General features: G+C 47.1%; 2 long non-coding RNA genes across 2 annotated transcripts; one reads left to right on the top strand and one right to left on the bottom strand.

The window, feature by feature from the left end:
- Nucleotides 1-23,387: 23,387 nt before the first annotated feature.
- Nucleotides 23,388-23,856, bottom strand: LOC130538695 (uncharacterized). The gene is made up of 2 exons (XR_008953954.1): nucleotides 23,810-23,856; nucleotides 23,388-23,627 (listed from the first exon to the last, which is right to left on the bottom strand). It is a non-coding gene; the product is annotated as an uncharacterized LOC130538695 (long non-coding RNA).
- A 1,314-nt stretch (nucleotides 23,857-25,170) lies between these two features.
- LOC130539286 (uncharacterized) lies at nucleotides 25,171-27,586 on the top strand. The gene is made up of 5 exons (XR_008954077.1): nucleotides 25,171-26,261; nucleotides 26,346-26,393; nucleotides 26,506-26,757; nucleotides 26,849-27,108; nucleotides 27,192-27,586. It is a non-coding gene; the product is annotated as an uncharacterized LOC130539286 (long non-coding RNA).
- The last annotated feature ends 353 nt before the right edge of the window (nucleotides 27,587-27,939 follow it).

The raw sequence follows: 27,939 nt of genomic DNA, 5'->3' as shown, positions 1-27,939 counted from the left end.
ATCTGCATGGGTTCCTCTCCGGCTCTGGGGGAGGAGTGAGCTGGGGATTGCAAGGGGATGTGAGGAGGCGGGGCGGCAGTGCTGGTAGGGGAGAAGTCAGGGGCAGAGGAAGTGCGGTGGGAGAGTTGGCGGGTAGAACCGCCCGCACGTTGGGCGCGCTCCTGGCGGCGCTCCCGTAGTCGTTCATCCATCTGGAGCGAGAGGGTGATCAGCTCGTTGAGTGACGAGGGGCGGTCCCTCACAATCAGGTCCTTGATTGCCTCACTCAGGCCCCGTCGATAGGCGCTACGGAGCGCGGTCTCGCCCCAGCGGCTCTCTGCAGCCAGGATGCGGAACTCAAGGGTGTACTCCGCAACTGACCGTGACCCCTGCTGGAGAGCGAGCAGACGACTTGCGGCGTCTTCACCGTAGGTGGGGTGCTCGAACACAGCCTTGAACTCCCGTCGAAAGGCGCTGTAGTCTGAGGAGAGGCGGGGGTCCAGGTCGACGGCAGCTATGGCCCAGCTCAATGCCTTGTCGGCCAGGAGGGAGGTTATAAATCCAACCTTGGCCTCGTCGGAAACAAATCTGGAGGGCTGATGGCGGAAGAGCAGCTCACATTGGTGGAGGAACCCCTTGCCCAGGTCGAAATCCCCGCCGAACACACGGGGGCTGGCAAGGTTGGGCTCGGCTCGGGGAGAAAGCGGGAGAGATGGTTCTGATGGAGCAGCCCCGCGGGGGTCGCTGCCTAGCTTCTGCAGAATGGAAGCCAAAACGGTTGCCATGGCGGACATCTGGTTGGAGAGGGCGGACAGGGTACTGGAGGTGGTCTGGGAGGAGCGCTGGGCAGAGTGGGCCTCCACTCTTCTTTCGAGGGGGGAGGGTAACGTGGGGGTCCTAGGGCCGCCCGGCTGCCCCGGGTTCCACCTTGACTCATCTTGGCTTGATCTTTCTGTTAAGCTCGAGAGGACTGGCGGTCAAGTGTGGCGGAACCCCAAAGAAGGCAGACAGACACGGGAATTAAAAGTAAACTCAGACGGTTTAATGAAGCAAAAAACAGGAGGGAAGAAACTAAATGAGGAGAGAGGCCGAGACAAACTATAGGTGCGTGATGCGGCAGACGAACCAAGTCCGAGATCCAGGGGCGAGAGTCCGTGGGGGAGTCCAAGTGTCCGAGGCCAGGAGAAATCCGTCCGGGGAGGGAAGAGGTCAGAGGAAGAGGGGCTAGGAAGGTTGGCAGAGGGAGCGGGGGAGACGCTGGAGAACGCTGGGAGTCGCAGGGAGTCGCAGGGAGACACAGGGAGGCGCTGGGGGTCGCTGGGGAGCCTGGAGAGATGCTGGGTCGACGGGAAGTGTTGCCAAAAACATCAGTAAGATCAAGCACTGGCCTGAGTGCATAGGGGCCTTTTATGGGTGCAGAGTCGTTTGGGCGGATTGGGTCCAGCTGAAGGAGAGGGCCCAGGTGGTGGTGGTTGAGCTGATTGCCCAGGAGGAGGTGGGGCCAGAGTAGGAGTCACAACACCCGCCCTCAGTCACTGATCACACACCTGCCCTCAGTCACTGATCACACACCCGCCCTCACTCATCAATCAGATCACCTACCAGTATATATTCTCCAGCCTCACACTCACTCGGTGCCAGATTGTCTCTGCTATGCACGACCTTCCAGTGTTTACCTGCCTGTCTTCCCGGTATCGACCCTGCCTGTGTACGACCTGCCTGTTCTGCCTGCTTCAACCAGGTCCACTGCCCTGCCCTCGAACTGTTCTTTGTGTGCCAGATTACAGTTAATAAACCTGTTAACTGATCATCAGTTCATTGCCTGTTTTGTACTGCACTTGGGTCCATACCATACCCGTCACAACATCGGTAGTGGGTGGAGCTGAGGGGTCGCCATTAATTGAGAAACATAAATTAGCTCCCCAACAGATTTCTGAATATCTTTTAAAAAGGATAATAAAAGTTTGTTGTGTGTGTGTGGTGTGTGTGTGTGTGTGTGGAAATTGACACTGTCCATCTCGGTGCTGCTCGCTCAGTCTGTCTTCCTACTCTTGATCTCTCAAAGGCTCCAGAAACATCCACGTCCGTTCCACTTATTGTGAAGTAGGTAAACGCACCATTTACTCCACATCACTTTAACTCTGAATTAGATATATTCTGCTTCTCCAAACTATATCTACATTAGGGCTGCAGAACCAGGTGACAACCGGCTGAGATTTAAAAAATGGGAAACATCTGAGTGTGTTTGTGTGTTGAAGATATTTGATGTTCAAGACAAACACATCCTGTTGTCCCTTTGTTGAACAGATGAACATCAGGATATATTAACATGTGACTTAATAATATATGAAAGAGGATATATGAACATGTGACTTAATAACATATGAAAGAGGATGTATGAACATGTGACTTAATAACATATGAAAGAGGATGTATGAACATATGACTTGATAATATATGAAAGGATATATGAACACATGACTTGATAACATATGAAAGAGGATATATGAACATGTGACTTAATAACATATGAAAGAGGATATATGAACATGTGACTTAATAACATATGAAAGAGGATATATGAACATGTGACTTAATAACATATGACTTGATAACATGAAAAGGATGTATGAACATATGACTTGATAATATATGAAAGAGGATATATGAACATGTGACTTAATAATATATGAAAGAGGATATATGAACATGTTACTTAATAACATATGAAAGAGGATGTATGAACATATGACTTGATAACATATGAAAGAGGATATATGAACATGCGACTTAATAATATATGAAAGAGGATATATGAACACATGACTTGATAACATATGAAAGAGGATATATGAACATGTGACTTAATAATATATGAAAGAAGATATATGAACATGTGACTTAATAACATATGACTTGATAACATGAAAGAGGATGTATGAACATGTGACTTAATAATATATGAAAGAGGATATATGAACATGTGACTTAAAAAACATAAGAGAAAGAGGATGTATGAACATATGACTTGATAACATGAAAGAGGATGTATGAACATGTGACTTAATAATATATGAAAGAGGATATATGAACATGTGACTTAATAACATATGAAAGAGGATATATGAACATGTGACTTATAACATATGAAAGAGGATATATGAACATGTGACTTAATAATATGGGAAGAGGTTCCGAACCATCTGGTGCAGGACTACCAGGTTCTGTAGCAGCTTTGTCCCCCAGGCTAATCAGACTTTTGAATTGGAAACCAATCCAATAGGAGTATCTTGTCTGACTATTGATCCGACTGAAAAATTCAGGTATTGTACAGTTTTTATAGACTATTAATCTGACCTGCACATTTTGCATCTCCTGGTTTTGTACAGTTTTATTTGTCCAGATACTTTGTACAGTGTAGTATACATTCCAATATTAATTTTGTACATTACATATTTTATCACCATGCTTAGCCGATGTCTAATATCTAAAAATCTTCCTAAAGGGCATTTAGAGAACTTTTAATATTGGCCACATTGTGGTGAAATGTGTTGAATATACAGTAAGATTACATCCAGATTTTCCTGTAAAAGCAGACTTTCCTGTTCCCCTGAGTTGGACAGGTGGAGATGTCCCCTCAGGGCCACTGTCTGCCTGATCCATGAGACATGCATGTGTCAAAGATCAAAGGATCTGTTTGCTCATTGCTCCACATTTGAAAATGGAACAGCACCAAATTTGACCCTGATCCAATTTTAGCCATAAAAGGAGCCATCTTCAATGAAAAACATAGAAGAAAATATTCTAAAACTCAATATACGCTATCGTTTATAGTTTAGTGCAAAAAGAAAATGAATGCTATTAATGCCAAAGCACCAATTGTGCATATTGTCCTCACCCATTTACCCAGATTGGTAATAAACCAAAATGAAGAGATAGTCCTGAGCAAGGAAACAACCTGGTAGGTGGTCTGCTGCATGTGTTCTCATTACCTGAACCTCCACATCGAAGGATGGAGGAAGCAGAGCCATTACGTTAGGCATTTCACAGATTTATTAAATGTATACTGTAGCTAGACAACAAAATTATCCGTGATATTCTATAATAACAAAGATGTTCTCTAAAGTAATTTAATCTACAAAAATACTTAAATCACCCAAAATACTAACAGGTTTTACTCTACCCATTTGTGCCTTTTTATATTAATCTGAAATACAAGTTAAAAATTAGTCAAAGTTGGAGTCCCAATTGTACATAAAAGTTAATCATGTTTGTTTTCCTTTTCTTTTTGATCAAAATTCTACCCAAACTAAAAATGGATACTTTTTGATATGAATTTGTTTTCCAGTGTTTTTGATTTGTCATTGCTACTAAGAATAGTTCCAAAAATAATCCTAAAGTTACAAATATACCACCTTTTTAAATCCACAACATGTCCCCCACCCCGCAGCCAAGATCCTTCTTCCAAGATGATTTTAAGGCCATTGATACACGTACAAATGTGCACACGTGTCTAAATATACATCTGTGCACCCATCCCTCCTTCTTTCCCATCACCCACTGCTATATCCTTTGCTGGGGGTGGGGGTAGGACATGATGTTTGTAATGGAAAATCGAGTTGTCATTGTAATGTTGAAATAATGATTGGATAATGTGCACCCTTAACCCTAACCCTCAAAAGGTCACTGCTCATTTACATGTTGTGTCACATATTTACACTCTTTCCTTTATGTTGGCCCCATAAGGATGCCAGCAGAGGCTCTAGGACCTAACCTCAATCCCTAACCCTAACTAATCCTCATTATTCAACCCTCTCCCTATCTGATACTAAATTCTAGATGGCCCATGGTCCTACTCTAATCCTAACCCATTTATTCTAACCCTAACCGATGTCCCCATACCTAACCCAAGCTAGTGCCCGCTGCATTTAACCTGTTTGTCTAACCCACACCAAAGTAGGCCCAGTATAAATTAAGCCCCAATGAGGAGGAGCCCAAATGACTAAGGGGGAGAAAACTAAAGACAAGTACAGTGCCACATAGCCCAACGAGGCTAAGGGGAAGGCATAGGTATTGGGAGGCAAAAGGGAGGAGAGGGAGAAATTGGGTTAAGGAAAGGAAGAGTATCAAGGAAAATATGGAGTGAAGAAACAGAGGGTGAGAAAGGTTCAGAATAAAAGGAAGAGGGGCAATTCAAAAGAAAGGAAGAGACACATAAAAATTAAAAAAGAAGGGAAGGGAAATTTAAGTTGAAAACTAAAAAACACAGGGACAAAGTAAGAGGAGTATTTAAAGGGAAAGAGAAACCTGAATAACTCAGATGGGAAATAGTCACTGAAGGGACAACAGGGCAACATAGAGGGGAAATCAATTGGAGAAGTGAACAAAGACAGAAACACAAAGATTATAATTAGGAGGTGGGAAAGGGAAAAAGCAGGGGACAATCTTATGTTAAGGCCCAAAGGCCAACATAATTATTTTTTGATCATCTTGCCTGAAGAAGGCCAACAAAGGCCGAAACGTAGCGCTCTGCTGATCACAGCTAAGGCCAGAGAGCCTAATTTTTTGAAACCCCACCAACTTAGGGTGGTGGATATTTAACTTATGAAGATGGGGGTCTCTGCCTGGGACCTCCTTGGATGGCCTGTGCATTGCTTCGCCCTAGGGGAAAGCCAAACTCTTTAAACCTATCCCAGCCCGTGCCTCGGGAGGAACTGGGTAGAATGGCCCCCATCTAATTTTCAGAGCCCTATGGCTAACCCCCCACCCATCCTAACCCTAAAACTCAATCCAATTAGATGTAACCCCAACCCCTAACCCCAACGCCTAACCCTAACCTCAATCCCTAACCTCAGGGTTAATTAAATGATTAGGAAACGGGAAAAGGGACAAAAGCAAAGGGACCATTGACGGCCAAGGGGCCACCATATTTAAAATTGATCAGCTCGCCTGAAGAAGGCCAAAACTGGCCGAAACGTCGCGGCACCAGGCTGATCTCAGCTAAGGCCAAAAGAGCCTACATTTTTGGAAACCCCACCACCTTAGGGTGGTGGACATTTAACTTTTTTGTGTGGGGAGTCTCTGCCTGGGACCCCCTTGGATGGCCAGTGCATTGCTTTCCCCGGTGCTTCGCCCCAGGGGAAAGCCCAACTTTTAAACCTAACCCCTAACCCTAACTCTAACCCTGACCCTAGGTATGACAAGACAAATACACAGACTGACAGATTTCATCAAACCATCCACACCAACAATAGAAACAAGGAATAAAATCCAAGAAAATACCAAACAGTGGATGAACAATACCATCTCTATACTCCACCAACACTACACAAACACAATTACATCCATCCCTACCGCACCCTTAAACACACTAGCAGTTCAAATAGCAACCGGCTGGGCCCAAAAACGGTATGGCCCCAAACTCACAACAACAACAGTACAAACATTCCATACACTCTGCCAAAACAACCAGGTAAATACCACTTCCACGCCACAACTCCAAAATCCAACCAGAAATCTACCAACCCACTCTCTAGCCACCATTCCGAAAGTAGCTGAAGAAAATCATCTACCAGTACCAAAGCACAAGAAAGGCCCAAACATCTCACTCCACCTAGGACCACGCACATCGCTTAGTGAACAAATACAGCAGTACTTCGAAACACCCAGATATCCAGTAGAAAATCCAACAACTACTACACAGGCCAACACAGTACCATTCAGGCTCCCCTCATACCTACCTTAAAACATCCTCCTCATACAACTACAAAACCGAAATTGACTAGATATACAACAAGAACAGGACCCATAAAACCAAGGACTCCCCCCTCACCCAGAAACCCACAACCCACACCACAAACCAAGACCCCTCCCAGCCAACCAACACCACCCTTAGAACACTCTTACAACTTTTCAATCCCGTCCACTTCAACCCCAACAACCAGGCGAGTCACCTGGGGACCCCTCCCATCCAAAGAACAGGGTCCCCTTATTTTACCTATCCCCCCCATGGATCCTCCCGTCATCAGACAACCGACCAAAACTGCCCTCACCACACCCAAAGCACTCATAACAACAGCGGAACTCCACTACTCAGAAACCCGACCGATGAAAGTTACTAATACACAGGATCTCACATCAATTACACTCAGTTCCCATTCAAATGATTCTTCTCACTCACCTGATAACTTTGTCCCCTCCTCCACACAGCGACCTTCTGCAGAAATTTAGAGAGATCTAATTAAACTGTCTACTCCATCACAATGCAAGCCCCAGGGAGTGAGCGGGTCCTCAAAAGTCGACACTGACTGCCAGACGACCTTTTCTGAGCCCCCTACCTTACTTGAAACATCTGAGGGGCCTTCATTGATAAACCGCCAGCCTCACAGCACCAGCACACCTACCGACTGTACTTACCTGTCCCTTCTCCCCTCCCCCACTTTTATCCTAACCCTAACCCTAATTGAACTGGGGACTAACATGCGTCGGCCAGTGCCTTGCTTGGGGCTCTCGTAAGAACTATGCTGACGATGGTCAGGGTAGTGAGTCCTTGAGTGTATACGTCATTCACCTAACCTGGGCCGGAGCCTCGGACCAGCTCTGTTCATTCAACCCAAAGAACTGCCAAGGGACCATTTGCTTTTTTCTCCAGTTTTTCTTCTTTTTTTCCCCTCTTTTGTTTTCGTTGCAGCTTTTTTCTTTTGTTCCGGGTTCAACGGTATTCTTCTATAACGATAGATATAGAATTCACTCCGGATTCGGTTTCTTACCTTGTGTTGGGAAGAAATGGGCAGGAACGTAAAAACTAATCCTGTTTTCTTTTTTCTTCTTCTCTTTTCCCTGGCTTTATTCTTCGGTTTCCCTCGACACATCCCTTTTCCACGATATCAAAATCGGCACTCAGGGTAAGATGGATGCAAGAGAGGATTTCACCTTACTGGTGCAGGCACTAACACGCCTAATGCTAGCCCACCATAAAAGGATGGTACTTCCACAAAAACCAGAAGATCCAGTACCGTCTTTCCTGGCAGAGGTGGAGGCATACTTAATCCGAATGGTCCAACCTTTTTGTCCATCAGAGGAGATGAACCTCTGGGCACATTATAATGCGAAAAACTGGACAAGGGCCACGATCGAGACCTTAAAGGACCATTACCTCCGGGTACAGGCGGGGGCCATAGAGATGATGAGACCACTACTCGTGGTGGACTGGGATAGGGCGTTTTTGGTGGCCGCACGGAGGGCACGTCAACACACGCCCCATATAAAAGAAGAGGCATTGGAGGCTGCACGAGTCGATTTGGAGAAAATTATGTGGCCTTCATTTCCTATCGAGGCGGGGAACAGGGAAATAAGGAAGGACACTAGGGGAGTACAGGGGAAACCACAAACGGCACAAGATAAGGCAGCCCGTGGGGGAACATCCTCTACCACAAGCTGGCAAATGACGGACTGTGGGACAACAGAAAACCCACAGGACACTGACCAACCGGGAGGAATGGTGAAGGAATCCGGGGCAATGGGTTCAGGGACCCCTCCCACGAGGCCCACGATGGAAGAAAAGGGGGAGGGAGTGCAGGATCAGGGTGGGAACCCAGGGGGAGCATCGTATATTCCACTTTCACCAGAAATAACAATTGAACACAATACACACAAAACACCACGACTGGAAGCACTGGACGATAGGGAGACACAGACAATGGGCTCGGCAATACTAAGGTCGAAACGAGATATGGAAGAGGAGGAGGAGGAGGATGATGAGGGGGAGGAGGAAGAAGGGAATAAGGAGGATCAAAACCCCCGACCCGTAAAAGCCAGATATTGGAAACCAGCACCATGCCTCCCCTTACACACATGTCACTCGCACCGAGGGGAGGGAGATCGGAGTTGGGCCCTTATACCACAACGCCAAATAATGATTATAGGGGACTCCAACCTCTCGAGGTTCCCGAAAATTTGGGATCCCCGTGTACAGGTAGACAGCTTCCCGGGGGCAAAATTTTCACATGCGGTGCAGCTACTTAAGAACGGGACACCACCATCCCCGCAGGTGACCAAGGTCATCCTGTCATTTGGGATAAATGACTCACATACTTCAAATCCATCACATTTGCGGGAGGCATTAGGGGCTCTTTATAATGTAGGCTGGGCTACATTCCCGAATGCGTCGGTCCGCATACCGTTGATTAATTTCAGCAGCACTTTACCCACACCAACACAGCAAAATTTGAAGCTCATTAATGAACTAATCAGAACCTACAATGCATTCATTCCACGGTTGGATAAAACAAAATTTAGTACCATGGCAGACGGGATACACTGGACAATGGAGACGGCAGACAACATGTGGAAACATTGGAAGGTTTTTTTAGGATAAAGGAGAGCCGGTGGGTCGGAGGAGCTTCCACCACAAACAAGGAGGTTATAAACCTGTCAACACATTTTCAACTGACTCAACAACAATTATCACTATTGAACAGGGGACTCTCATTTGTCCCAACTACAACAGCCTCGAGGACTACACGACAGGTATTGGCAATGGATCTTTACAGGTATCATAGACGACTCAAGTTGAGCACCTATTTTGGCCCGCAACCCCCACGGGGGGGGGGGGTAAAACTTTCACGGGAATCTCCACGTGGGAACCAGACATCTCCCAACTTCCATCACCGCTACTAGAATTAATAAGTGAAGATGGGAGAGCGCTCAATAACTTAAAATACAGGCCCGAGAGTCCGAATTTACCGCCGGAAGAGGTACAGGCCCTCAAGGGACTGAGGAAAAATTATGAAATAATTATTAAGCCTGCAGATAAGGGGAGTAGTATAGTGTTAATGGATCGACCGGATTATGTTATGGAGGCATTACGCCAACTTCAGGACAGTCACTATTACCCCTGGCCCGGACGGCGTGTCTCCCTCCACCCTGAGGCACTGCGCAGAGGAGCTGACTCCTGTCTTCACAGACATCTTCAACTCCTCCCTGGAGTCGTGCCAGGTGCCAGCCTGCCTCAAAACCTCAACCATCGTCCCTGTCCCCAAGAAGCCACGGATCACTGGGCTTAACGACTACAGACCTGTGGCGCTCACCTCTGTAGTCATGCACCTCAAGCCACCAGTCTGTCAAACTGATCAAGTTTGCGGATGACACCACCCTCATCGGTCTCATCTCCAATGGCGATGAGACTGCCTACAGGAGGGAGGTGGCTCGACTGGTGTCCTGGTGCGGACACAACAACCTGCAGCTGAACGCTCAGAAGACAGTGGAGATGATTGTGGACTTCAGGAAAGTCACAGCCCCTTTGCCCCCCTTGCCCTCATGGACTCCCCCATCACCATCACGGACTCCTTCCGCTTCCTGGGCACCACCATCACCCGGGACCTTAAGTGGGAGCCAACCATCAGCTCCCTCATCAAGAAGGCCCAGCAAAGGATGTTCTTCCTACGGAAGCTGAGGAAGCTCAAACTGCCTCCCAGGATGTTGGCGCAGTTTTATACGGCCATCATCGAGTCCATCCTCACCTCCTCCATCACCGTGTGGTTTGCTGGTGCCACCGCCAGGGACAGACTGAGGCTGCAGCGCGTCGTGCGCGCTGCCGAGAAGGTGATCGGCTGCAGGCTTCCATCCATCCAGGACCTGTATATCTCCAGAACCCGGAGGTGTGCAGGTCGGATCACGGCCGACCCTTCCCACCCTGGTCACGGACTGTTTTCCCCCCTCCCCTCAGGCAGGAGACTACGGTCCATTCGGACCAGAACCTCCCGCTACACTAACAGCTTCTTCCCCTCTGCCATCAGGCTGCTGAACACCAAGTGACTTATCACTTAAGCACCATGTACAGCAGCCAGCCGGACTCATAAACAATACATTACTCCTCATGGACCTGCACTATTTCTTACCACTCACTATTTATGTATATACTGTATATAAGTCTTATTTTATTTTATTTATCTTATTCTAGTGTGGTGTTGATGTCTAGTGTTATGTTGAATGTCGCAGCGGCACACCATGACAAATTCCTAGTTTGTGTAATACTGTGTATTACATGAACAATGGCAATAAACCTTCTTCTGATTCTTCTGATTACATTCAGCTAACAAAACCAATATACCAGGAAACGGCGGAAATAATTGCAGCGGAACTTCAGGCACTGTATGAATCAAAGATTATAACAAAGGAACAGCAAAAGTACTTACTGGGACCGAAACCACCGCGCCCCAGATATTTTTACCTCCTCCCAAAAATACATAAACCAAGGAGAAAATGGACAATCCCGGATCGCATCCCACCTGGCCGACCTATAGTGTCGGATTGTGGTAGTGAGAGTTATGGGGTAGCGGAGTACTTGGAGCACTATTTGACCCCCCTGTCAACACAACATCCTAGCTACATAAAGAACACTCAGCACTTCTTGTCCAAAATTGGAGCATTGACAGTGAAGGAACCTTGTTTTCTCTTTACGATGGATGTGTGCAGTTTATACACAAATATTGAAATCCCACGGGGGATGGGGGCCATCCGGAAAGTACTAGCACGTCACCCGGACCCAAACCGACCGGATGACGTCCTTTTGAGACTTTTGGAAATTAGTCTCACGAGGAATGATTTTGTTTTTCAGAATAAATTTTATTTACAGGTCAAGGGAACGGCGATGGGGAAACGGTTCGCACCAGCATATGCAAATATATACATGGCAGAATGGGAGGAGGAAGGGTTTAAAAAGTGCAAGCAACTGCCCCTGATATACCTGAGGTATTTGGATGACATCTGGGGGGTCTGGACACGGTCGAGGGAGGACTTTGACAACTGGGTAAGGATTATGAATGAACACCACGAGTCAATCAAAGTAGAGGTGACCACACATGACACGGAAATAAACTTCCTTGATACAACGACCTTCAAGGGCCCGAATTTTTGGGAGACGGGAAGATTGGACACGAAGATGTACTTCAAACCGACGGACTCCCATTCACTTCTCCATAAAAAAAGTTTTCACCCGAAACATGTATTTAGGGGGATTGTGAAATCACAGCTGTTACGGTACTCCCGCATCTGTACACAGAAGCAGGACTGTGAGGATGCGAGGAAGGTACTGTTTGCAGCCCTGAGAAAGAGAGGTTACTCAAGGGGTTTCCTCCGGGGAATTAATAAGTCCTTGGATCAAGCTCCAACACGGGAGAAAACACAGGGGAAACACGGAGTCCCTTTAGTGGTTACTTACTCCACTTTCGGAAAACAGGTAACCCGGGTATTACGGAGAAATTTTGGGAGGATCCTGAAAGGTACAGCATTGGATAGAACATTTAGGGTGATCCCAGCCTACAGGGGCAACCCGACCTTAAAACAACTGTTGGTACGGGCAAAATTGCCGGAAAAGACCGGGAGGGGGACCTCAAAGATCCGAAAATATACATCAATAAAGGACCCTGTTACGAAACATGGGTTTAGGGTGCCGAACCATATCCCGCAAACACAGGCGAACTGTGTTTACATTATCAAATGTACTAAATGTGGGAAATTCTATGTAGGGGAGACGGGTAACGGTTTGAACACCAGACTCACCCAACACAAATATACAATAAGGAAGAACCTAGAACAAAAATCACATTTAATCACTCATTTCCAGGACCACGGGATTAGAAATTTCACCGGCTATCCACTGGAACACGATCCGAACTGGACGACAGCTCAGAGAAGGAGAAGGGAGAGGTATTGGATTGACAAGCTCATAGTTATTACCCAGTAGGGCTCAACGAACGACGCCCAGGGTTGTCATCGGAATAGACAAACTCAGGACAAGGGGAAGGAAAAACAAAGGGAGCGCTGGTTTCCTTGGACCCTGGGAGGGGAGCGCGGATTTCCTGGGATCCTAGAAACGGACGGGGATCCGGAAGTCGGGAGAGAGATAAAGTACAGGGGTTTGGGTTCGTGGTGTTTGTTGGTAATTGTTTGTAATTTGGGGTGGAATTATTTGGACATGGTTAATATGTACACTCATAATTCTATGAGCACCTTGGGAGTACGGAATTGTAAATATTGTAAAGTACACAGAGGGTGATGGATTGTCCTGGTTTGTAACAAAATAAAGTATCAATTACAAGAGGAAAATTCGATACCAGTGACTCTGGTATTGAGGGGAGGAAATGATGGAAACTGATCCCTACCACTCCTCTGTGGATTGAAATATTACGAGCACTATGTTGTCAAATAATTCTTTCATTAAACACAACGGACGAAAACGGGTAAGCTGGTACAGGTATGGGAATAGGAGCAACAAAATTAAAGAAAAGTAACAAGGTTAAGGAAACTTTCCCACAATCCTTTGCCCACACATTTACCACACCCCCTTCTTTTCACATCGGGGAGGGGTAGGTAAACAGGTGTTTTGAGGGCAATAGATTAGAATACCTGTTCCAAACGTGCACCGTCACACGGACGGTTAGCAGTCGGAGTAAGGTTATGGGGATAAATCAGGGACCTGTAAAAACATCAGAGAAGGAATGGCACGGGGATAAGATGTATAACCATAGGGATCTCATCAACTATGTTCTACAAATAAACCCAAGAGGTATACAATAAACTATGGAGTGCTGGTACAGGTAGGTGAATAAAAGCAACAAAATTAAAGAAAAGTAACAAGGTTAAGGAAACTTTCCCACAATCCTTTGCCCACACATTTACCACACCCCCTTCTTTTCACATCTGTGAAGGGGGTGGGTAAACAGGTGTTTGAGGGTAATAAATTGGAACCATCTGTTTCAAAGGTGCACGTCCCACGGAGGGATAGCAGTCACAGTAAGGTCGAGGGGACAAAAAAAGAGGGGCCTGTGAAAACATCAGACAAGAAATCCCACAAGGAGGATGGGTATAACCACAAGGGTCTCATCAACGATCTTCTACAAATAAACGCAAGAGTTACACAAATTATGGAATGCCTGTAAGGGTAGGGGAAGAAAAGTAATAGAATTAAGGTAGGGCAACAAGGGTAGGGAAATTTTCCCATAATTCATTGCCCACACATTTACCACACCCCCTTCTTTTCACACCTGGGAAGGGGTGGTAAACAGGTGTTTTGAGGGCAAAAAATTGGAACCACCTGTTTCAAATATACACCATCCTACAGAGGGATAGCAGTCACAGGAAGGTAGAGGGGACAAAGTAGGGACCTGTAAAGAAACATCAGATAAGAGACCGAGGAGAAAGAAGAGCAATAAAGAACGGAGACAAGAAATCAAGTTGAAGATACGGAAGAAAAGGACGACCGGGCATTGGAAAGAACAAACGGTTCCATTAGCGAGTGTAGGTACGTGTAAGCGACACTCTCCCTTTTTTCCTAGCTCGCTCCACTTCGGGGGGTTTTCTTTGGCGGCAAGAGAGAGAACAACCGATCACAACCCTGTCCGGCTGGGCTATGGATACCTAGCGGTGTTAACGAAGTAGCCTAATGCTAAGCAGGGAGTAAGTATGCGGCCCCCCGTTGTCCCGACTCTAGGGCCACTGCGGGTGTGGTGGTTCAGGGCGTCAGAACCTTAAACGTGGCCCAGTCTTCTATGGGGGTTAGCCCCACACATGCACCACTCCATCCTGCACCCATACGTCTTAGTCTAAAACCGGCCACTAAAAATGGAAATTGGGCGTCCTTCAAATTGCCACCCTTCACCATAGACCCGTCCCTCAGTCTGCCGTAGGGATTGAGCCGGGGACGCACCGGGACCTAGACTCGCACGCGGAAAAAAACCTAGACTCTAAAAACCAAGTGGACAGTGTAGTGTAGCTCAGAATGAGACACACCCCGGAGACGGCGCACCTCCGGCGGGACCATCCTTGGGTGAGAGTGTCTTGTGATAAGCGGTCGAAACACTCTGAGACCTCAAGGCGCACAACTGATGATGTGTCTCACAAGAGAGCCTGGACGTTGCAATGTCTCACTCCAGACGGATTTCCCTGCAGTAGCGGTTGGACTTCATTGGTGCGTACCACATGAGGGGAACTGCTGCAGCAACATCTTGGAATGGAGGGGAAACCCTGATCTGCCCAGCTCTCTTGAAAAAAAGGATATTCTTATACACACTCATGGATTACTTTCTAACCTTCATAACCCTAAACCCAACCCCTAACCCTTCCGTTAACCCGAAACCCTACCCCTAAACCCTAACCCCAACCCCAACCCCTAACCCTAACCCTTAACCCAACCCCTAACCCTAATCCTAACCCTAACCCCAACCCCTAAACCAAACCCCTAACCCTAACCTAACCCCTAACCCTAACCAACCCTAACCCTAACCCTATCCTAACCCTAACCCCAACCCCAACCCCTAACCCTAACCTAACCCCTAACCCGACCCCTAACCCTAAACCCGACCCCGAACCCTGAACCCGACCCCTAACCCTAACCCCCTAATCCTAACCCTCTAACCCTAACCCTCTAACCCTCTAACCCTAACCCTCTAACCCTAACCCTCTAACCCTAACCCTCTAACCCTAACCCTAAACCAAAACCCCTAACCCTAAACCAAACCCTTAACCCTAACCCTTAACCCTAACCCTTAACCCTAACCCTTAACCCTAACCCTTAACCCAACCCCTAACCCTAATCCTAACCCTAACCCCAACCCCAACCCCTAACCCTAACCCTCTAACCCCTAAACCCAACCCCTAACCCTAAACCAAACCACCAACCCTAACCCTAACCCTATCCTAACCCTAAACCCAACCCCTAACCCTAAACCCAACCCCTAACCCTAAACCCAACCCCTAACCCTAAACCCTAACCCTAAAACCCTAACCCTAAAACCCTAACCCTAACCCTAAAACCCTAACCCTAAACCGACCCCTAACCTTAACCCGACCCCTAACCCTAACCCTCTAACCCTAACCCTCTAACCCTGAACCAACCCCTAACCCTAATCCTAACCCTAACCTAACCCTCTAACCCCTAAACCCAACCCCTAACCCTAACCCTATCCTAACCCCAACCCTATCCTAACCCTAACCCAACCCCTAACCCTAATCCTAACCCTAAACCCAACCCCTAAACCCAACCCCTAACCCTAAACCCAACCCCTAACCCTAAACCAAACCACCAACCCTAACCCTAACCCTATCCTAACCCTAAACCCAACCCCTAACCCTAAACCCAACCCCTAACCCTAAAACCCTAACCCTAACCCTAAAACCCTAACCCTAACCCTAAAACCCTAACCCTAAACCGACCCCTAACCTTAACCCGACCCCTAACCCTAACCCTCTAACCCTAACCCTCTAACCCTGAACCAAACCCCTAACCCTAATCCTAACCCTAACCTAACCCTCTAACCCCTAAACCCAACCCCTAACCCTAACCCTATCCTAACCCCAACCCTATCCTAACCCTAACCCAACCCCTAACCCTAACCCAACCCCTAACCCTAAACCCAACCCCTAACCCTAAACCCGACCCCGAACCCTAAACCCGACCCCGAACCCTAAACCCAACCCCTAACCCTAAACCCAACCCCTAACCCTGAACCCAACCCCTAACCCTGAACCCAACCCCTAACCCTGAACCCAACCCCTAACCCTGAACCCAACCCCTAACCCGACCCCGAACCCTAAACCCGACCCCTAACCTAACCCCTAACCCTAACCCTCTAACCCTAACCCTCTAACCCTAACCCTCTAACCCTAAACCCAACCCCTAACCCTAACCTTAGACCCAACCCCTAACCCTAAACCCAACCCCTAACCCTAAACCGACCCCTAACCCTAACCCTCTAACCCTAACTCTAAACCCAACCCCTAACCCTAAACCCCTAACCCTAACCCTAAACCCTAACCCTAACCCTAAAACCCTAGCCTTAACCCGACCCCTAACCCTAACCCTCTAACCCTAACCCTCTAACCCTGAACCCAACCCCTAAACCCTAATCCTAACCCTAACCTAACCCTCTAAGCCTGAACCCAACCCCTAACCCTAACCCTAACCCACCCCTAACCCGAACCCACCCCTAAACACAAACCCAACCCCTAAACCCTAAACCCAACCCAAACCCTGGACCCAACCCCTAATCCTAACCCGAAACCCAACCCCGAACCCTGACCCTGACCCTGCCCCTAGCCCTTGTCCCCTGGCCCCAAACCCACCTTGGCATGGTACATGTGGGGCATGGACTTGCCATTGCTCTGGCGCACCTTGTCGGCTCTTCTTGCTGTCTCCTTCTGATATGGTACCTGTGGGCAGGTGGGAATTGAACTGGGGACTAACATGCGTCGGCCAGTGCCATGCCTGGGACTCTCGTGAGATCTATCCTGACGATGGTCGGGGTAGTGAGAGTCCTAGAGTGTATACGTCATTCACCTAACCCCTAACCCTAACCCTAACCCCTAACCTAACCCTAACCCTAACCCTAACCCCTAACCCTAACCCTCTAACCCTAACCCTCTAACCCTAACCCTCTAACCCTAACCCTCTAACCCTAACCCTAACCTAACCTAACCTAACCCTAACCCTAACCCTAACCTAACCCTAACCCTAACCCTAACCCTAACCCTCTAACCCTGACCCTCTAACCCTAACCCCTAACCCTAACCCTCTAACCCTAACCCTAACCCTAACCCCTAACCCTAACCCTAACCCTAACCCTAACCCTAACCTAACGTGTGCGCGTAAGTGCGCATGTGTGCGCTTGCGGAACTTAATCACTTACACACTCACTCAATCTCACACTCACTCACACACAGACACTCACACATGCACATTAGAGCTTTCAAAATATTACCTTAAAAAACATTACGTTCGAGTGTGCGCAAGTGTGTGCGCGCGCGTGCGCGTAAGTACGCGTGTATGCGCGTAAGTGCGCGCGTGTGCGCTCATGTGCGCGTAAGTGCGCGTGTGTGCGCGTAAGTGCGCGCGTGTGCGCTCATGTGCGCGTAAGTGCGCGTGTGTGCTTTAGGAACTCATTCACTTACACACTCAATCTCACATTCTCTCACACACAGACACACACATGCACATTAGAGCTTCCTTAATATTACATTAAAAAACATTACGTGCGAGTGTGCGCGCGTGTGCGCTTATGTTCGTGTAAGTGCGCGTGTATGCGCGTAAGTGCGCGCGTGTGCTTTAGGAACTCATTCACTTACACACTCACTCAATCTCACACTCTCTCACTCAATCTCACACTCACTCACACACACAGACACACACACATGCACATTAGACCTTTCTAAATATTACGTTAAAAACATTACGTTCGAGTCTGCGCGAATGTGCGCGTAAGTGCGCATGTGTGCGCTTGCGGAACTTAGTCACTTACACACTGATGAGAATTGTCTTTATCTTGTTGTTATGTGTTTCACCATATGTTCCTGTCTTCCCTTTGATGTCTTTTCTTGTTGTTATATGTTTCACCATATGTTCCTGTCTTCCCTCTGATGTCTTTATCTTGTTGTTATATGTTTCACCATATGTTCCTGTCTTCCCTTAGAAGTTAGGCAAGGTAGACTAAATGTAGTTAAAAACAGAGACATTCCAGTTGCAGGATTGTTGTTTGTTCTATTGTTATCTCAGGAGCCAGTCAGGCAGGGGGTGCCAAACACTCATTGTAAACAGGATATCAGGGGGTTGATGATGATCACATTTGCATGAAGAATGGGAGCTGGCCACCTGGGAAAACAATGGAAAAGAAGAACCCTACCAACACCACATGGGACTGGGGGAAGAGGATGAGGACATCTCAGCGGGGGATCTGGATTGATTGCATGGACATTGTGAATTTGCATGTGTGTGACTATAAAGGACTGGGCCCAGGGATAGTTAGGTTGTCAGACTTCATGCCCTGACAATTGACTCTGTTGTTGCTAGGGTTATGAACTGGCCCGGAGCTCTGTAATATTTGTATCTGGAATTGGTTCTATTGTCAAATACATTTTGAAATTGGTACTTTACTTCTCGAAGTCTTCATTCAACGAACACGCGGATCGGCAGCTACATACGGGAGGTATCGCGATCCAACAACACTCACTCAATCTCACACTCACTCACACACAGACACTCACACATGCACATTAGAGCTTTCAAAATATAACGTTAAAAAACATTACATTCGAGTGTGCGCGCGCGTGCGCTTATGTGCGCGTAAGTGCGCGTGTATGCGCGTGTGTGCGCTTATGTGCGCGCATCTTCGCTCATGTGTGCGTAAGTGCGCGTTTATGCGCGTAAGTGCGCGTGTGTGCTTTAGGAACTCATTCACTTACACACTCAATCTCACACTCACTCACACACAGACACACACACATGCACATTAGACCTTTCAAAATATTACGTTTAAAAACATTACGTGCGAGTGTGTGCGCATGTGCGCGTAAGTGCGCGTTTATGCGCGTAAGTGCGCATGTGTGCGCTTGCGGAACTTAATCACTTACACACTCACTCAATCTCACACTCACTCACACACAGACACTCACACATGCACATTAGAGCTTTCAAAATATAACGTTAAAAAACATTACATTCGAGTGTGCGCGCGCGTGCGCTTATGTGCGCGCATGTGCGCTCATGTGCGCGCATGTGCGCGTTTATGCGCGTAAGTGCGCGTGTGTGCTTTAAGAACTCATTCACTTACACACTCAATCTCACACTCTCTCACACACAGACACACACACATGCACATTAGAGCTTTCAAAATATTACGTTTAAAAACATTACGTTCGAGTGTGCGCGCGTGCATGCGCGTAAGTGCGCGTGTGTGCTTTAGGAACTCATTCACTTACACACACTCACTCAATCTCACACTCTCTCACTCATTCTCACACTCACTCACACACAGAAACACACACATGCACAATATACCTTTCCAAATATTACGTTAAAAAAAACATTATGTTCGAGTGTGCGAGCATGTGCGCTTATGTGCGCGTAAGTGCGCATGTGTGCGCTTGCGGAACTTAGTCACTTACACACTCACTCAATCTCATACTCACTCACACACAGACACTCACACATGCACATTAGAGCTTTCAAAATATTACGTTAAAAAACATTACGTTCGAGTGTGCGCGTGCGCTTATGTGCGCGTAAGTGCGCGTGTGTGCGCGAGTGTGCGCGTAAGTGCGCGTGTGTGCGCGCATGTGCGCGTAAGTGCGCGTTTATGCGCGTAAGTGCGCGTGTGTGCTTTAGGAACTCATTCACTTACACACTCAATCTCACACTCTCTCACACACAGACACACACATGCACATTAGACCTTTCTTAATATTACGTTAAAAAACATTACGTGCAACCATGTGTGGCGGGGTGGGGAGAGGTGGAACGGGTGACGACAACGCCACCTGGGGAATTTCACCCCAGGAATTAACCGGAGAACAGGCACGCGCAGATAACTTCTATTCCAGAGGCAGAGACGGGATCGAGGGTTATGCACTACAATTTTATTTAATCCAATACTCAACAAAATATAACTCGGCTGTATAAAAGTTAAATTAACAAAAGGGGTGGACAGGGCTGGGGCCCCACCAGCAGGTAAAACTCAATTAGGGGAGATAAACAAACTAAAAACACCCGTGCTACTGCAAACAAAACCACACACGAGGGGTGTGATGAAAACGCCCTCCACCAGGGGTTGGGTCCCCGCCGTGGCCCACAGCACCTGTCCACAAAGAAAAGGAACAATTAGACGCGACGAGCACACACACACACCTCACACAGACAGGCAAATAAATTGTGACCAGATCGTCTAAAAGAACACAACGTCAACTAAGAAACGAAAAGAAACAAAACCTAAAAAGAGTAAATATAGGTTGATGATACAATTTACACGCTGTTAAGAGTCTAAAATGAAGGCAATAACTCCGTGGTCGCTTCGGCGGCACCACGACGTGTCAGCGCCGTTTCTCCGAGCGAGGGGAGAAAGCGAGAGAGAGAGAGAGCGAGAGCGAACAGGAGAGAGTCCCGAACTAAAGGGCGGAGCCAAAGCAGCAGTGGGTCCAGTAAGCGAGATAGTCCGTGCCGACTGTGTTTGGTGGCGCCACCACTCCGTGAAGGGTTCCCGCTGGGGCAACGCGACCCACTGACGCCAGGCGGCAGCAAACTGCAGCAAGAACAGCCCCATTAACATTTATCAACCGAGTGGGGGAGTCAGTGACGCGCGTGTGTGCTTTAGGAACTCATTCACTTACACACTCACTCAATCTCACACTCTCTCACTCATTCTCACACTCACTCACTCACACACAGACACACACACATGCACATTAGACCTTTCTAAATATTACGTTAAAAAACATTACTTCGAGTCTGCGCGAATGTGCGCGTAAGTGCGCACGTGTGCGCTTGTGTGCGCGTGTGTGCTTTAGGAACTCAGTTACTTACACACTCAATCTCACACTCACTCACACACAGACACTCACACTGCGCATTAGAGCTTTCAAAATATTACGTTAAAAAACATTACGTTCGAGTGTGCGCGAATGTGCGCTTATGTGCGCGCGTGTGCTTTAGGAACTCATTCACTTACACACTCACTCAATCTCACACTCTCTCACTCATTCTCACACTCACTCACACACAGACACACACACATGCACATTAGACCTTTCTAAATATTACGTTAAAAAACATTACGTTCGAGTCTGCGCGAATGTGCGCGTAAGTGCGCACGTGTGCGCTCGTGTGCGCGTGTGTGCTTTAGGAACTCAGTTACTTACACACTCAATCTCACACTCACACACAGACACTCACACATGCGCATTAGAGCTTTCAAAATATTACGTGAAAAAACATTACGTGCAACCATGTGTGGCGGGGTGGGGAGAGGTGGAACGGGTGACGACAACGCCACCTGGGGAATTTCACCCCAGGAGTTAACCGGAGAACAGGCACGCGCAGATAACTTCTATTCCAGAGGCAGAGACGGGATCGAGGGTTATGCACTACAATTTTATTTAATCCAATACTCAACAAAATATAACTCGGCTGTATAAAAGTTAAATTAACAAAAGGGGTGGACAGGGCTGGGGCCCCACCAGCAGCTAAAACTCAATTAGGGGAGATAAACAAACTAAAAACACCCGTGCTACTGCAAACAAAACCACACACGAGGGGTGTGATGAAAACGCCCTCCACCAGGGGTTGGGTCCCCGCCGTGGCCCACAGCACCTGTCCACAAAGAAAAGGAACAATTAGACGCGACGAGCACACACGCACACACACACACACCTCACACAGACAGGCAAATAAATTGTGACCAGATCGTCTAAAAGAACACAACGTCAACTAAGAAACGAAAAGACACAAAACCTAAAAAGAGTAAATATAGGTTGATGATACAATTTACACGCTGTTAAGAGTCTAAAATGAAGGCAATAACTCCGTGGTCGCTTCGGCGGCACCACGACGTGTCAGCGCCGTTTCTCCGAGCGAGGGGAGAAAGCGAGAGAGAGAGAGAGCGAGAGCGAACAGGAGAGAGTCCCGAACTAAAGGGCGGAGCCAAAGCAGCAGTGGGTCCAGTAAGCGAGATAGTCCGTGCCGACTGTGTTTGGTGGCGCCACCACTCCGTGAAGGGTTCCCGCTGGGGCAACGCGACCCACTGACGCCAGGCGGCAGCAAACTGCAGCAAGAACAGCCCCATTAACATTTATCAACCGAGTGGGGGAGTCAGTGACGCGCGTGTGTGCTTTAGGAACTCATTCACTTACACACTCACTCAATCTCACACTCTCTCACTCATTCTCACACTCACTCACTCACACACAGAACACACACATGCACATTAGACCTTTCAAATATTACGTTAAAAAACATTACTTCGAGTCTGCGCGAATGTGCGCGTAAGTGCGCACGTGTGCGCTTGTGTGCGCGTGTGTGCTTTAGGAACTCAGTTACTTACACACTCAATCTCACACTCACTCACACACAGACACTCACACATGCGCATTAGAGCTTTCAAAATATTACGTTAAAAAACATTACGTTCGAGTGTGCGCGAATGTGCGCTTATGTGCGCGCGTGTGCTTTAGGAACTCATTCACTTACACACTCACTCAATCTCACACTCTCTCACTCATTCTCACACTCACTCACACACAGACACACACACATGCACATTAGACCTTTCTAAATATTACGTTAAAAAACATTACGTTCGAGTGTGCGCGAATGTGCGCGTAAGTGCGCACGTGTGCGCTCGTGTGCGCGTGTGTGCTTTAGGAACTCAGTTACTTACACACTCAATCTCACACTCACACACAGACACTCACACATGCGCATTAGAGCTTTCAAAATATTACGTAAAAAACATTACGTGCAACCATGTGTGGCGGGGTGGGGAGAGGTGGAACGGGTGACGACAACGCCACCTGGGGAATTTCACCCCAGGAGTTAACCGGAGAACAGGCACGCGCAGATAAGTTCTATTCCAGAGGCAGAGACGGGATCGAGGGTTATGCACTACAATTTTATTTAATCCAATACTCAACAAAATATAACTCGGCTGTATAAAAGTTAAATTAACAAAAGGGGTGGACAGGGCTGGGGCCCCACCAGCAGCTAAAACTCAATTAGGGGAGATAAACAAACTAAAAACACCCGTGCTACTGCAAACAAAACCACACACGAGGGGTGTGATGAAAACGCCCTCCACCAGGGGTTGGGTCCCCGCCGTGGCCCACAGCACCTGTCCACAAAGAAAAGGAACAATTAGACGCGACGAGCACACACGCACACACACACACACCTCACACAGACAGGCAAATAAATTGTGACCAGATCGTCTAAAAGAACACAACGTCAACTAAGAAACGAAAAGAAACAAAACCTAAAAAGAGTAAATATCGGTTGATGATACAATTTACACACTGTTAAGAGTCTAAAATGAAGGCAATAACTCCGTGGTCGCTTCGGCGGCACCACGACGTGTCAGCGCCGTTTCTCCGAGCGAGGGGAGAAAGCGAGAGAGAGAGCGAGAGCGAACAGGAGAGAGTCCCGAACTAAAGGGCGGAGCCAAAGCAGCAGTGGGTCCAGTAAGCGAGATAGTCCGTGCCGACTGTGTTTGGTGGCGCCACCACTCCGTGAAGGGTTCCCGCTGGGGCAACGCGACCCACTGACGCCAGGCGGCAGCAAACTGCAGCAAGAACAGCCCCATTAACATTTATCAACCGAGTGGGGGAGTCAGTGACGCGCGTGTGTGCTTTAGGAACTCATTCACTTACACACTCACTCAATCTCACACTCTCTCACTCATTCTCACACTCACTCACACACAGACACACACACATGCACATTAGACCTTTCTAAATATTACGTTAAAAAACATTACGTTCGAGTGTGCGCGAGTGTGCGCTTACGTGCGCGCGTGTGTGCTTATGTGCGCGTAAGTGCGCGTGTATGCGCGTAAGTGCGCGTGTGTGCTTTAGGAACTCATTCACTTACACACTCACTCAATCTCACACTCTCTCACTCATTCTCACACTCACTCACACACAGACACACACACATGCACATTAGACCTTTCTAAATATACGATAAAAAACATTACTTCGAGTCTGCGCGAATGTGCGCGTAAGTGCGCACGTGTGCGCTTGTGTGCGCGTGTGTGCTTTAGGAACTCAGTTACTTACACACTCAATCTCACACTCACTCACCACAGACACTCACACATGGCATTAGAGCTTTCAAAATATTACGTTAAAAAACATACGTTCGAGTGTGCGCGAAAGTGCGCGATGGTGCGCGCGTGTGCTTAGGAACTCATTCACTTACCACTCACTCAATCTCACCCAATCTTCACTCATTCTCACACTCCACTCACACACAGACACACACCACATGAACATTAGACTTTCTAAATATTACGTTTTAAAAAACATTACGTGAGTCTGCGCGAATAGTGAGCGTAAGGGCGCACGTGTGCTTAGGAACTCATGTTACTTACACACTCAATCTCACACTCACTCCACCACACCGACAACTCAACATCGATTAGAGCCTTTCAAAATATTACGTGAAAAAACATTACGTGCAACATGTGTGGCGGGTGGGGAGAAGATGTTGGAACGGGAGGAGAAGAAATGGGGGAGGTGGTGGTACTTCTGTCAAAGTGACAGGTTGACCTTTCCCTGAACCCGCCCCCCACATCTGTTCCCCCCCCCCACCCCCCCCACCTCCCTTCCCGCCTTTCCCGCCTTCCCGCCTTTTTTAATAAGGGCAACAGTTACAAAACAGTTACAAAACAGTTTTGCCATAGTCCTGGCATAGCCATCTGTGGACAACATGAGTAGTTCTACATCCTTGATTGGTGAGACGGCTGTGACCGTTATAAGAGAATTGTGTGGAAAAGTAGTTGAAAAATCCACGGTGTTTGTACAGCGTTCTCAGGCGTCACCTTCTGAGCCTTTGCAGCAAGAATGGTCTTTGGAGCCTTATAGTCAAACAGGGAGTTTTGGGTATGTGTTCCGTTACAAGACGGGGGAGCTGATTCTCTATCAGTGGGAAGAATCTTCCAGTGAGGGGCCTATGTTGTCGGCTACGATGTCTTCCAATGACTGGGGTGTGTTGAAACTGATCAAACCGAGAATGGTGTGTGTGACTGAAGAAGGCTGTGAAGAAAGAAACAACACAGAACAGAAACCTTCCACAGAACAAACATTTTGTGAAACATTTGTGAAAACTAGAGAAGAGAAAACTATTGGAGAAAGTTAGACTGTTAGAACCCTAACACTGTGGTTCAGAAGAAAAGAGAAAAGAGTTGGTGGCCTCAAGTAAGAAATTTAGGGGCCTACGTTGTCTTCCGGTGTCCGAGGTGTGTAACTGAAGAAGCTTAAATCCCGTGGAGACCTGGAGGCCCTCCTGGAGAAAAACATTCTTAACATGAGTTATATCGCCTGAACCTGTTGTTTGGTAGAGTTCCCGTGTAGGGAGGTATCCCCATGGGAGTTACATCACCACCAGTTGGTCCACCGGGGCAATCGTCAATATCAGACTTTTCGGCGCCAATCAACTTTTTTTTTTTTTTTTTCCTTCTCGCCAAGCATTGTAAAGCGAATATATACATGATCATCTCACAGTCATTAGCTCAGTCCTCCAGAACTTCATCGGAAGCTTCACCGTCTGCGAGCGCGTGTAACAAACAAAGATGGCTGCAAAGATGACTACCGGTAAGCCTCAAATTCTTCCCAAACTTTTTCTCTGTAGTTTTCTAAATAGTTTTAGAAAACTATTAATGAATGAACTATTAATGATTAACTACTATTTACGAATAACTGTGTTTTAGAAGTTACAGTAGAGGTTCACCATATGCCAATTTATCCTGGTAAGCAATCCGTGATCTTTTTAACCTGAAAGTTGTTCTATTTTTATTCTAGATTTTTAAGTGTAATTTTCTGTATCTTTAAAGTCAGCGCCGATGAGTTTGAAGGAATAACCCTCACGCAAACAGACGTTGGTATAGTTCTTTAAATGATTAACTCAGTTTTTTTTTTTTTTGTTTTGTTTTTATGAACAGCTCAGTTGTTCATAGATTGCTGAAATATAACTTTTTATGATACATTTTTCAGATCTGTTAGCCAGGGCTGAAAGATTGGTATCCGAAGACAACCAAGAAACTGAAAAAGCAGTAAAAGCATTGCTGTGTTCTGAAACCCCACTCCCCGTGCAGGGGACAAATTGCTGTGTAACTGAAATTGGTGAAATTGAGATTGAGAGGGAAACCTCGGCACTTCAACATGGGACTGACTCAAGTAAGCAGACGAACAAACTCTCCAGAAGACGTGTGAGACAGCCAGGAGGACCGAAGTCGACTGTACAAGGTAATATATTTATCTGTGATTAGAAGTATATACAAAATATGTGCCGTTTTGATGATTTGTATTTTAACGATTTTCCCCTCTGTCTAAACAGAACCATCAAAACAGAACCTTCAAACGTGCGCCTCTCTGAGCACTGTGACTCCCACGGCCTTTCCACCCTCCCGTGAACCTTCTGCCCCTGCGAGGAGACGTAGAATACGGCAAGCGTGTACCACTCTGACCCCTGTACTTACAGCGGACCCACGGCAGCTCCACTCTCCCTTTCACCAGATCCTTTCGAACCTGCGAGGCCGATAAGGAGACGTAGGAACCAGAGACACAAGTCTAACATTGTCAGGAGATTGTTTGATGGTATATTTTATACTATATCTTCTTGACTAATAATAATAATAATATATAAAAAAAATAATAACTCATCTCTCATCTAATTACAGATTCAGGGTTGAGATTAAACGAGAGCGTTCCTGAACCGTCCTTCGACAGGGTGGAGGGGGATACGGGGGGCAACGATCATCCCCAACAACAGCACGAGCACCACGAGAGCGTTCCTGAACCGCTCTTTGACAGGGTGGAGGGGGATACAGGCTGCTACATTCATTCCCAACACCCCCAAGACAAGGTAGTGCTGGAGATTTTCAATAATGTCATACGGTATATTGTTTCCTCCAATTGTAACCAAAGGTGTACTAAAACAGTGTTGAAAAAGCTGTAATTTTTTTTTTTTCCTTTTTCTGTCTTTTGTTTAAGATATGGATGAGGATTTCAATGTTGAATATTTTAATCAAGTACCGAATGCTTTACAAATAGCTGTTGATCAATTAAGTGAAATTCCAATCTCATTCCAATCAAGTACAATTTACAGAAGCGATAATGAAGTGCTTCCGAAAGCCCTAAACGCAGCAGAGCAAAATGAAAACGTCCTAGAACTTGACACCTTACAACTCATAAATGATGCCCTCGAAAACCTTAATGCAGTTAATGCAGTAGAGTTTGAAAATCATTCTCCTTCATCAGCTCTCCACACGCAAAGTGATCATGTCTTACACGCGGTAACAATCAGATCAGAGACGGATTCAGCAGAGACACAATCGGCTCTTCCTAACCCGCCTCCTGAACAGGATGAGAGGCCAGGAGAAGGGGGGTCAGAGCAGCCCCTCCCTACACACCCCCCCAACTTTCTCC

This window comes from Takifugu flavidus, chromosome 15 (genome assembly GCF_003711565.1).
Source record: "Takifugu flavidus isolate HTHZ2018 chromosome 15, ASM371156v2, whole genome shotgun sequence".
NCBI classification, from domain to species: domain Eukaryota; kingdom Metazoa; phylum Chordata; class Actinopteri; order Tetraodontiformes; family Tetraodontidae; genus Takifugu; species Takifugu flavidus.
The sequence above is the reverse complement of the archived record's forward strand: the minus strand, read 5'-3'. Positions and strand labels throughout refer to the sequence as shown.